This window comes from Camellia sinensis, chromosome 1, assembly GCF_055761805.1.
Source record: "Camellia sinensis isolate YWXY chromosome 1, ASM5576180v1, whole genome shotgun sequence".
Classification (NCBI taxonomy): Eukaryota; Viridiplantae; Streptophyta; class Magnoliopsida; order Ericales; family Theaceae; genus Camellia; species Camellia sinensis.
In genome coordinates this window covers 28,765,248-28,777,679 of record NC_138961.1, presented here as the reverse complement: position 1 = coordinate 28,777,679, position 12,432 = coordinate 28,765,248, and the positions used below count along the sequence as shown (strand labels likewise).

Genomic DNA, 12,432 nt, shown 5'->3' with positions numbered 1-12,432 from the left:
TAAAGTGCAACGTCATAATTTTAGAAGATTTAACGTAATTTGTCTTTTTTTTTAATGAATTTTTTATTAAGCATTTAATTTCCACCAATAATCTTGCCATATGATAAATGATTCCAAAAGAAGGATAATACATTATTATTATAATAGAAAAAGGCACTTGAAAAAGCACTTGTCAAACGCTAAGGTTGGATTCCTCATTATAATTTTTTTAAAATGAAAAATAGAAAATAAAAGAGAAAGTGTACTTCATGAGCAGTTGTAAATGAGTAATAGTGGTTTTTTTTTTATTTATTTATTTATTTTTTTTAAAAGTAAGTTTGTTTATCTATTAAATCACTCACAAACAAGTTTTAATTAATATTTATTTTTAAAATAATATTTGATGGTACAATGTGTTATAAAAGAATAATTTTAATTTATTTATTTTGATAATATTGGCTCTATCGTTATATAAAATTATTAATTGAATATTTATATATATATATATTAATTTTAGTTAAATTATTGGTATATTTTGATAATTTTAGTTCTATTATATTATAAAAGCATAATTATCATATAATAATTTTGTATGATATATATTAAATTATAAAATAGTAAAATAAATATTCATTTTGATATGAAAAATAATAGTTAAATAAGAAGAAAAATTAGTAATATAAAATTAAAAGTAATTCTAACTATTTGATTTTCTTTTATATTCATTTTGGAAAATAAAAATATGTAGAAATATAAATTATATAAAATTTATTAAAAAAATTAAATGTAAATGTTGTAGTTATATGATATATATATATATATATATATAAGATTATAAAATAAACACTCTTAATTAAATATAAAAGAATTTCAATAACAACTAATCAAGAAAATAATATATAACAACATCTAAATCCAAAAAGAAAAAATAATGAAAACATCCAAACCACAGATATATATCAGTGTGTGAAGTGATTAATCATCTGTAATATGATGTCAAAACATAAAAGAACTTACTGTTCAATAATTGAAAAAGTTACTCAAGCAGTAAATCTAAACTTTAGAGGTTCCTCGAGAGTATCATTGTTGTGCAGGTTTTTCCTCTTATGAGTTGTGATTATATAAAATGATGTGAGAAAGGAAGTATAATTTCATTTATGGAATCACTATAAAATTTAAACGACAAGTCCGTAATATAATTTAATATAGAATTGGTATTGGGTATAAAATAATGCACAGGAAAATAAGAAGAAAAAAAAGGCAATTTAACATTAACACAAAATCCTAATACCCTTAAAATAATTAATAAGAAAAATGTGAAACGTAAAATTGGTATTAAATTTGTAAATTATCTCAATTTACGATAAAAAATATATGAAAAAAAAAATATTTGTCACATAGATTACATATAAAATAGGTAAAGTTAGTATAATGTAAATTATATTTGCTGATGTAACTCTTTTGGAAAAAAGTAAACCCTTATAATGTGTTACTTAAGTATAAAAAAAAAAAATACTACGTTTAATAATATATACATATATATATATATATATTATAAATGATTTTGGTTTCAATTCTCATCCCTTTCTTTTCTTTTTTTTTAATATAAATAAGGTATTTTGGAAAAACTTAAAATATGAAACAAAAATGTGTCACCCGAAGTCTTCACTTTACATATTAGCAGCTGTAGGGCACATGCGATGCGTGTAACTCAATATAGATATATATATATATATATATATAATATTAAAATAATAATTTTTCTTCAAGTATGTTTTTAAGTTTTATTTGTTTATTTATTGAAAAATGTTTGAGGGCCCAAAAATCGCGGCTCGAATTTGGCTCGAAAGGCAAAACGACGTCGTTTTGCCTTTCGAATTTTTTTTTTTTTTTTTTTTCCCTTTTCTTTCTTTCTTCCTTTTCTTTCTTTCTTTCTTTTCTTCTTCGTCTTCTTCGTTTGAACATAGGCGAGAGAGAAACAGCGGCAAGAGGCGAGAGAGAGAGTCGTCGTCGTCGTCGCCGTCGCAGGTCGTCGGCCGATCGTCGCTCGCAGCCCCGCAGGTCGTCGGCCGATCGTCGCTCGCAGCCCCGCAGCTCGTCGGCCGATCGTCGCTCGCAGCCTGACCTCCGCCTTTACCTCCCCCTGCCTCTGCCTCTGCCTCCAACCCCATTTTTATAGCCCCTTCCAGTTCTGCTTCTCTTTCTTCTCCTCCTTCCTCCTTCTCTTCTTCCTCCTTCTTCCTCCATCGCCTCTGTTTCGAGCCAAATTCGAGCCCCGGTTTTCGGGCTCTGTACCGGGGCTCTTATTTATTTTAAGAATAATCCAAATAATGTTGTGAGAAAGATCATGAAAAACGTTAAATATCTATTTTTAATTTTAATAACTTTTGATGTCCTTATCATCCATATATTTATCTTTTATTTTTTCAATCAAATTTAAAATTATATTTGTACATAAATTTTCGAAAAAATTAGTTTAAGGTTACTCTCCCATTTTTAGTAATAGAAAAGATCCACAATATTATTTTTTAATGTCTAAGGTCCCTAAACCCACACCCATATATCATATCAGAGAAATTTGACTCTCTTTATTTCTGATCTTCATTCTATCAAACCTCATTTCTCTCTACCTTCTCTATTTCATCTTTCTCTCTCATCATTCAACCTGTCTGCTGTCTTCTTCCTCCATTTCTTTACCCCCAAGCAAATTCTCTAATCCCACCCAATTTGATTCTCTTGTAACCTCATCTTCTCCAATTCCTGGTCAATCTCGCCGTTCTAAACCTCTCCTCCAACCTCCTCTCCGTCCAAATCCCACCCCAAATCGCTTTCTGCGCCTACCTCAACGTCATCGATCTCAGCAATAATCTTCTCACTGGTCCGATTTCGCAGCAACTGGGGTTTTTGGTGCTGTTATTGGTTTTTGATGTGTCGAATAACCGGTTGGCGAGTCCGATTCTAGTGGCGCTGGGGAACCGGACTGGGAATTTGGTGAGGTTCAATACCAGCTCGTATGTGGGGAATAAGGATCTCTATGGGTACCCATTGGCGCCATTGAAGAGTAAAGGCCTTTTAATTATGGCGATTGTGGGGATCGGATTGGGAAGTGGGTTGTTGAGCTTGGTGCTCAGTTTTAGTGTTGTGTGTATATGGTTGAGAGTTTTTGAGCAGAATATGACTGTTGAAGAAGGTAAAATTAGTCAGCTCATGCCTGATTATTGAGCTTATCTCAAAAACTAATTAATGCTTTAAACAAAAATGAATTTAAGGTAGACAGATATATATGATTGATAATGGGTTTTTGGTTTTCCACTTTGTTGTAATTTTTTGTTTTTTTGGGGCAAATTTTATTAATTTCTGCAAGTTTTTTTCTTTTCTTTTCTTGGAATTTTGTAGTCTTTGTTAACAACCACCTCCTTCTTCTTCTTCTTCTTCTTTTTTTTTGTGTGTGTGTGTGTGTGTGTGTGTGTGTGGCTCTTTTGTGCTTTGTTCACAATTTTTACTAGTTCAACAATTAACAATGAATAGATGATTAAACGAATTCAGAAGTTGAAATGTGAGATTCTGGTGAAATTATTTGAACTATTTTGCTCCTCTGTTTCTCTGTATATAAATAGTGCACTATCTTTGTGTGTGTGTGTGTGTGTGTGTCTCTCTCTCTCTCTCTTTCTTTAATGGGAAAATTATTTTGCTCCTCGGATACATAGAATCTTTCTTTGTGATTTGTGAGAAGTTGCAACCAGTGCAGTCATCAAGCTGTGGGTCTCAAGGTTGTGTCATTAGAATCTATATTTTAGTCCATGAATTACAGAGTGTAGATTGAAATTAATAGGTATTGATCTCTAGATTGAAATGTTCAATTTTTTCTAGATTGAAATTTTCTCTGGATGTTCAAATTTCTCTGGATTGAAATTTTTTCTGGGTATTCATTCAATTTTCTCTAGATTGAAATTTGGAATCCATGTTTTAGTCCATGAATTATAGAGTGTAGATTAAATTAATAGGTATTGAATTAATAGGTACTGGATCTCTGGATTATATCACTACCCTCATGAATTACAGAGTGTAGATTGAAATTTATAGGTACTGATCTCTAGATTGAAATATTCAATTTTCTTTGAATTGAGATTTTCTCTAGGTGTTCATTTAATTCTCTCTGAATTGAAATTTGGAATCCATGTTTTAGTTCATGAATTACAGAGTGTAGATTGAATTAATAGGTACTGGATCTCTGGATTATATCACTACCTTCATGAATTACAGAGTGTAAATTGAAATTAATAGGTACTGATCTCTAGATTGAAATGTTCAATTTTCTCTGGATTGAAATTTCTCTGGGTGTTCAAATTTCTCTGGATTGAAATTTTCTCTGGGTGTTCATTCAATTTTCTCTGGATTGAAATTTGGAATCCATGTTTTAGTCCATGAATTACAGAGTGTAGATTGAATTAATAGGTACTGGATCTTTGGATTCTATCACTACCTTCGGAGGACTAATATTAAGAAGCAGAGCAGTGTCCAGAGAAATTTGAAATTTTCTCTGTGATATGTCCAGAGAAATTTGGGATTTTCTCTGTGATGTATCTAGAGAAATTCTCCGGATTGATGTTGAGGAACCTTAGACATTATGAAAATATTGAGTGTCTTTTATGCTATAAAATCTTAATACCGAGGACCTTAAAAAAAAATCCCCAAAATTTTCAAGGTATCTTATTTCCTTTTCTTTTTTTTTTCTTTTCAATTTTTATATATTTTGGAGTCTTGTTAATCAACAAACATAAAAAAATAATCAAATAAATTGAACCTTATCTAATATAACAAACAAATTAAAAATTATCTGCTACTCATACATAATTTTATAGTTATCCTATCTCTTTTCTGTTATTAATTTAAAAATATTTTGGAAAGTGTAACTTCTTATTATATATCACAATAAATGAAAAATGAAAAAAAAAATATAAAAGAAATTGAGAGAAAACTGGGGAGAAAGATCATGAAAAAAAAATTAAATGTCCATTTTTAATTTTAATAACTTTTGGTGTCCTCCTTATTATCTATAAATTTATTTTTTATTTGCTTAATCAAATTTAAAACTATATTCGTACATAATTTTTCAAGGTATCTTATCTTATCTTATCTTATTTATTTATTTTTTAATTTTAATATTTTTGGAGAGTCTTCTTATTATCTACAAATAAATTGTTAATTAATAAATATAAAAAATAAACAAATAAATTCAACCTTGTCGGATATAGCACACAAATTGAAAATTATCTATTACTCATGCATAATCTTATAGGTATCATATCTATTTTCTATTGTTAATTTTAAAATATTTTATAATATAACTTCTTATTGAGAGAAAATTGGGGGAAAAAAAATACATACCAAACACAAATAAATGAAGAGCTTGAGAGAGAGAATTGGTCAATCACAATTGACATATCATAATAAAAAATATAATCAATAAATAAATAAAAGAAATTGAAAAAGAAAAAATTTCAGCAAAAACAATTGAGAGAAAGAACTAGAAAAATTAGTGGATAATTGATTCATTACAATTAATTTACCGAGAGAGAGAGAGAGAGAGAGAGAGAGAGAGAGAGAGAGAGGGAGAGAATTGGGTGACAAGAAACAATAATTAACCCTAGGGTGGAGTTTTTTTTTTCTTTTTTTTTTTTAAAAAAAAACTTCAGTTGAAGAACCCTGCATTAATCCACCATTATTTTACATATTTCAAACCAATAAATAAAGAGTTTGAGAAAAGGAGAATTGGTTCATCACAATTTTTATCATAATAAAGAAAAAAAAAAAAGAAATTGAGAGAGAGAAAAAAACCAGTTAAAAAAATTGAGAGAGAGAGAGAACTGGGAAAAATAATTGCAGTTTGCCAAAAAAAAAAAACTATAGAACCCAAATAAAAAATAAAGACTAAAGAAGAATTGATTCATCTATAATAAATAAATAAAAAGAGAAATTGAGAGGGAGAGAAGTGGGTAAAAAAAACCGTATTCAAACCTAAGTTGAAAAAAAAATAAATAAAAAGAAATTGAGAGTCAGAAAAAGAATTTAGTTAAAACAAATTGCGAGAGAATTGGGAAAATCAGTTTCAGTTTACCAAAAAAAAAAAAAAAATTCTTGAACCTAAATAAAAAATAAAGATTTTAAGAGAAAGAATTGATTCGTCCATAATAAAAAAATAAAAAGAGAAATTGAGAGAGAGAGAGATAGAAGTGGGTGGAAAAAAACAATACTTAACACTAACTTAAAAAAAGTGAAATAAAATAAAAATAAATTGATAGATAGAAAAATAATTTGTGTCATGACCCAAACTCGCCCCTAAAAGTTTGCGTCATAACCGGCCGATAATCACTTGATTACTTTTGGCCTCAAATAAACATACAGAGTAATTATAGTAATGTGGCCAAAAGCAGAAGTATACCACAAAAGAATGAGTCCATTGAGCTATATTAATATGAGCAAAATGTAACACAACCACGTCATTTACATGCCCATGCAAAAAGAATATAAGCATCAAAGAAATTGTGCACAATGCTTACAAACTCAAGACCGCATTAACAAAACAAAGTAAAGTCAAAGCGTGAAGTGAGTCAAGACAAAACTCCATCACGAAGACATGACTTGATTAGGTCTCAAAAAGGATGTCTCATGAAGGTGACTTTAGGGTTGTGCTCCATGCTGTGGATTACTTACATGTGCATACATAAAATTAGTTGAGTGAAACTCAATGAGTAGTAATACAGTAAAACAATGTAATTGATAATCATCAAATTCTCACAATACCCAAAATTGTATAAACAAGACGGTCTTAGGCCCAATTATGCTTCAAAACGGCATTGGGCCCAACATATTTCAAAACGGCCTCAGGCCCAATATATAACAAAACGGCCTTGGGCCCAATCATATATGGCAAAATGGTCTCGGGCCCAATATATAACAAAACGGCCTCAGACCCAATATATAACAAAATGGCCTCGGGCCTAATGTAGCACATGTCATATAACATTAGTGAGGTTTCTCGTTTCAAACAAATCACAATGTCGGCACCAAACACCGTTCATGGTTCGAGGTACACAATAACGAACATATCAATATGGTATTATCACTCACAGTGGGATCGATCTTGTGGCGTTTCGTCCGGTATACGACCTACACCAAACATGTCACACACATATTCGACGAGTAATTTACTTCGTTTGTTCTCATTTTCTTTCATTATTCACAATATTCTTTAATGAGTTTCTATTCATCATTTCACTCCCAAAAAGGGCTAAATAAGGTTGGGAACGCATTCCGGAGGCCGGGGGTAGCAAGGCAAAACAACACAATTTTCTTTCTGTGCGGCTGGTCCAGTCGCACAAGCAATCTGGCTCTGCATGTGCAGGGATGGCCACCATTCAAGCGCACAGAGAGGAGTGGTTTTAGCTAAAGTTTTGGGCGCTTGTGTGGAGCCCCAGGCTGCACGAGTGGTCTAGGCTCACACATGCAGCCCAAAAATGGCCAAAAATGCCAAATCTTCCAAATTCATTCCCAAGCTCAAATTCATGCCAAAACAACTCAAAAACATGATATCCAAGCATGAAACAAGTGTAATTCCATATTAAACATATCAATTTTGCATCAATAATAATTTCATGGACTCATTTCCTTCCCATATTCACACATTACATAAACAAATTCAAAGTATATAAATCATGAATAATCTTACAACAAAACTTATTTCCATGGATCATCTAAGGTTTGTTTCATGAGTCAATCACAAGAGTAAACTTAAATCAACAAAGATGGAGAGATTGGTGGTTCAATCTCATGCCTCTATCTCAACCCACCATACAACTCAAAACCCTAGCTCAAACCCTCAATTTTTTTCTTGATTCCTTGACAAAGATGAGTTAGAATCAAAGTTTGTGAATAATTTTTCCATACCTTAGTTCAAATCTATGGTTTGCCCTTTGATTTCCTTCAAATCCCTAGCTTTCTTCTCTTCTCTCTCTAACTCACACTCTAGGGCTCTCAAGTAACAATGAAGAACAAAAGGCAAAATACATATATAAAACCTAACTCACAAAACATTATTTTAATCATTACGAATCGTAATTTTTCAAAATCTCATTAAAGGCTCTAAAAATCATGCTAATCATAGATATGAAGTCGGTTTTTGTTTATTGCGCCTCTATGGTTCTCAATTTCAGTTCAAAGTTTTAATTGCAACAGATATTCCTACTTTCAATATATATTTTTCCAAATTCACATATTTTCCATACTTAAACTTGTAAATTCATGTCAAACACATAATCACATACATAATTAAGTATAGTACGGGTTGGGTTATCACAATCTTTCCCCCCCCTTTAAGAAGTTTGGTTCTTCAAACTTGTTTACCTCAAGTTGAAAACAATTCCGGGTATCGTTGCCTCATTTCTTCTTCTCATTCCCAAGTGGCTTCGCTTCCATGATGTTCTCTCTGCTCCACCTTTACCATTGGAATAGTCTTGTTCCGTAGTTCTTTAACTTGCTGATCAAGGATCCGAAGGGGTTGCTTCTCATAAGCCATATCGTCATCTAGCACAATTTGATAATAGTCAATAATATGGGAAGGGTCCCGAAGGCAGCCTCGCAACATCGATACGTGGAACACATTGTGCACTTGCTCCATGCCAGGTGGTAATGAAACCCGATAGGCGGCTAGCCCTAATCTTTCTAAAATCTAAAATGGCCCTACGTATCAAGGTGATAATTTCCCTTTCTTCCCAAACCTTGCGTGCCCTTTCATTGGAGTGACTTTGACAAAAAAATGGTCCACAACTTCAAACTCCAAGTCTCTCATTCTTTGATCCGCATAGCTCTTTTGTTGGCTTTGAGCAGTTTTCAATCTGTTGGATCATTTGAATCTTTTCCGTAATAACTTGCACAATTTCAGGTCCAATCAATGACCTATCGTTAACCTCGGTCCAACAAACTAGAGTTTGGCACCTTCTCCCATACAAAGCTTCATACGGTGCCATCCCAATGCAAGAGTGGAAACTGTTGTTATGGGCAAATTTCGCCAGAGGTAAATGAGCCTCCTAACTTTCGTGGAAATCCAAAACACACATTCGGAGCATGTCCTCCAATGTTTGTATAATTCTTTCAGATTGTCCATTGGTTTGTGGATGGAAAGCGGTACTGAACCTCAACTCTTTCCCCAATGCTTTTTGTAAGCTTTGCCAAAATCTTGACACAAACTTAGAGTCTCTATCCGAAACAATGGAAATCAGAATACTGTGCAGTCGAACAATCTCCGCAATGTACACCATAGCAAGTCTATCAGCATTATAAACAGTCTTCACAGTCAGAAAATGAGCAGACTTAGTCAATCTATCCACCACAACCCATATAGAATCCATACATCGGGGTGTTAGGGGTAAGCTTATAATAAAATCCATAGTTATATGCTTCCACTTCCATTCCGGAATAGGGAGAGGTTGAAGTAACCCCACCGGTCTTTGATATTCCACTTCTACTTGTTGGCATTGAAGGTACCTTGAAATGAACTCCGCAATTTTTTTCTTCATATTGGGCCACCAAAAAGCCTGCTTGAGATCTTGGTACATTTTGGTATTCCCGAGATACATAGCAAATCTGGACTTATGAGCCTCTTCCAAAACTCTTCTTTTAACTTCGGGGACATTAGGAACACACAATCTACCCTTGAACTTCAACACTTGAGCTTCCAAAGAAAATCCCGGTCTCAGTTTTGCTTCCATCTCATCATATACTTTCTTGAGGAAATCATCCTCCAATTGTCTTTGTTTAATTTCCTCAATAATAGCCGGTTACGCGGTCATTGCGGCCAACATTCCACCCCGATCATATAACACAATTTCCACCTTCATTCTTTCCAAGTCAAGTAAAAGTTCATTCCGTATCGTAAGCAAACATGCTAAGTTTCCTGTTGACCTTCTACCAAGAGCATTCGCTACCGTGTTGGCTTTACTGGGATGGTAATGAATCTACAAGTCATAATGTAATAACCCTCACCACTGTTTACTGATAAGCCATTGATTACTGTTAAACTGAGGCTAAATATGTTAATTGACTGACTGATTGAAAACTGAACCCGAATTGATTGAGTATATTAGTTAAATTGCAATTCTATCTGTTTGCCTGCCAAATTATCTGTTCATGTCTTTGTGTTTAAACTGCTAATTGAAGGCCTTATCGGCGGCCGGATTTGAAATTGATTGATGTTCTGTGTCAATTAGATATTATGTGATTTTATGGTGTATTTAATTAAAAAAAAAAGGTGTTTTGGTATGATAAAATTGGATCAATATTGATAAATGGCATAAGTTGCATTATTTACCAAAAAGCCATATTGGTGGGCCACTATCTAAGACATATTGAAGTTTCATTACACCTAAACACAACATTTGCTCTGTCCATTTGAGAGACAAACCGACTGAGAGAGAGAGAGAGAGTTAGGAGTTTGAATTGTTCTTGAGGGTTTTGCTTGGAAACTTGAGGAGATTGTAGAAGACTTGCAACATTGAGCCTCCATACCTCTAATTCAAGACTTATGGTAGAATAATTGCCTTCTTAATTATGTATTTAAGTTCTATTTAGCATGGATCATGATAGTTTAAAGAGCTAAGTCAAAAATTGGAATAGATTGTTGAATTAAGGCTTAATTGTTGCATGTATGTCTATATCCTTGCATTTTGATGTTGATTTCATGGCAATTGGTGCATGCATTTTCATATTATTGTTATAGACCATGATTTCATCTTGTGTTTGTAAGAGGTGGCTCACTAGAGCATGTATTTGAGGCTTGGAAGTTATTTAAAGTCATGCATGTCCCATGTTTATCTTGTTCATGATAATTGGTTTGAATTTGGATTTATTTGAACTACCTTTGGGCCTTGATTTTACAAATTGAGCTTTGAAATATGTTATACTATGGGTTTTGAGGTATTTTCCAGAACATGGGCCCAAAAGGATTGAATTTGATACATTGAAACTTGATTTGAGCTTGAGGTTCAAATCTGGGAATTCCAGATTTTGAACTCACGCTCGAGTGGGGTGACTGGCGCTCGAGCGTGAAATTTGTGCTCCCAACACTTTGCACTGTTTTGATGTCCGCTCGAGCAGAAGAATTGACGCTCGAGCGGGACCTTGTGTCTTACGCTCGAACGGCTGTCGAGCGTCCGTCGAGCGTAAATTTCGAGCATCCAGCACTTTTGGCATGTTTTGCAGTCCGCTCGAGCGGAATAGTCCACGCTCGAGCGGGTATCCTTTGTCTGCATGCCCGCCCGAGTGTAGTAATCGATGCTCTAGCGTGACCCCTGTTTTTTGAAAATTCTGAAAATGCTTTTAATGTGCATCTTTGCATCCTCATTTCATCCTAGGCATTCTTAGGCCTAGTTTAAGGCATCTTAATGAGGATATAGATGTAGAACCACACCGAGGCAAATTAGGGATTAAGTTATTATTTTTCCCAACTGTGTAACTTAGTGTGTGCGTTCAATCTGTAACTGTGTAGGGTTGGCATCTGGGGACGCGCTTTAGCTTAACTGTAGCCTAGAACCCTGTGAGTAACAACTGTGTAAAGATATGTTCAAAGATGAATATTTTCTGACTGTTAACTGAACTGCTTTCTGAACTGTTACTGTTAACTGAATGAATGTATGTCCTCTATTTTGAACTATATTATGACATCCATAGCAACTATTGTTTACTGTTACTGCTATTATTACAGAGATCTCTGTCAGTTCCTATCTTGGAACTTCTGTTTACTGTTATGATGGCCATCATTGACTGCTCGGTCTTTTAAGACCTACTGTTTACTGTACTGCTATGCTAATGGATGTACCACATATGACTGTTATGACTGAATGACTGAAATACTGATTTAATGAACTGTTTTCATTACTGTAAGGACATTCATTCTTAACCTCTTTACGCATTATGTTATTCACTGGGCTTTAGCTCACTATTTATATATATATATATATATATATGTAGGCGTACAGGCACCGAACCGGAGTTAAGAGCGTGGGTTAGACTCCCTTTTTGTCAAGCCAACCACTGTGCCTCACTGCGAGGTTCCGAGCCTGTCAAGCTATGGCTTAGGGGTGCTTTAATTTCCCTCGTCTATCTCTGTATCTGTTTTGTAATAACTGTATAAACTGATAGCACTGTACTGTACTGTTTAATAGGGATTAGGTCCCTGTTCTGATCAACTGTAAATATTGTACATACTGTTCTGTACTGTTCATGTATATACGTATGAAAAATCTTTTTGCGTACAGACTCACAGCTCATTGGACATTGTTTATTTACTATTTTGGCTTCCGCCATGCCCCTGTACTCTGTATTATTGTCATACTGTTAAGCAGGCTATCGGTAATCTCGGATTACTGGCCGGTTACGGTGCTAAACCCATAGGGGCGG

The 12,432-nt window shown here is 33.6% G+C and overlaps 1 pseudogene across 1 annotated transcript; it reads left to right on the top strand.

Moving 5' to 3' along the window:
• The first annotated feature begins 2,733 nt into the window (after positions 1 to 2,733).
• Positions 2,734 to 3,534, top strand: LOC114269571 (receptor-like protein 44 pseudogene; annotated as a pseudogene). Its single transcript, XR_014327382.1, has one exon. The product of XR_014327382.1 is annotated as a receptor-like protein 44 pseudogene (transcript).
• The last annotated feature ends 8,898 nt before the right edge of the window (positions 3,535 to 12,432 follow it).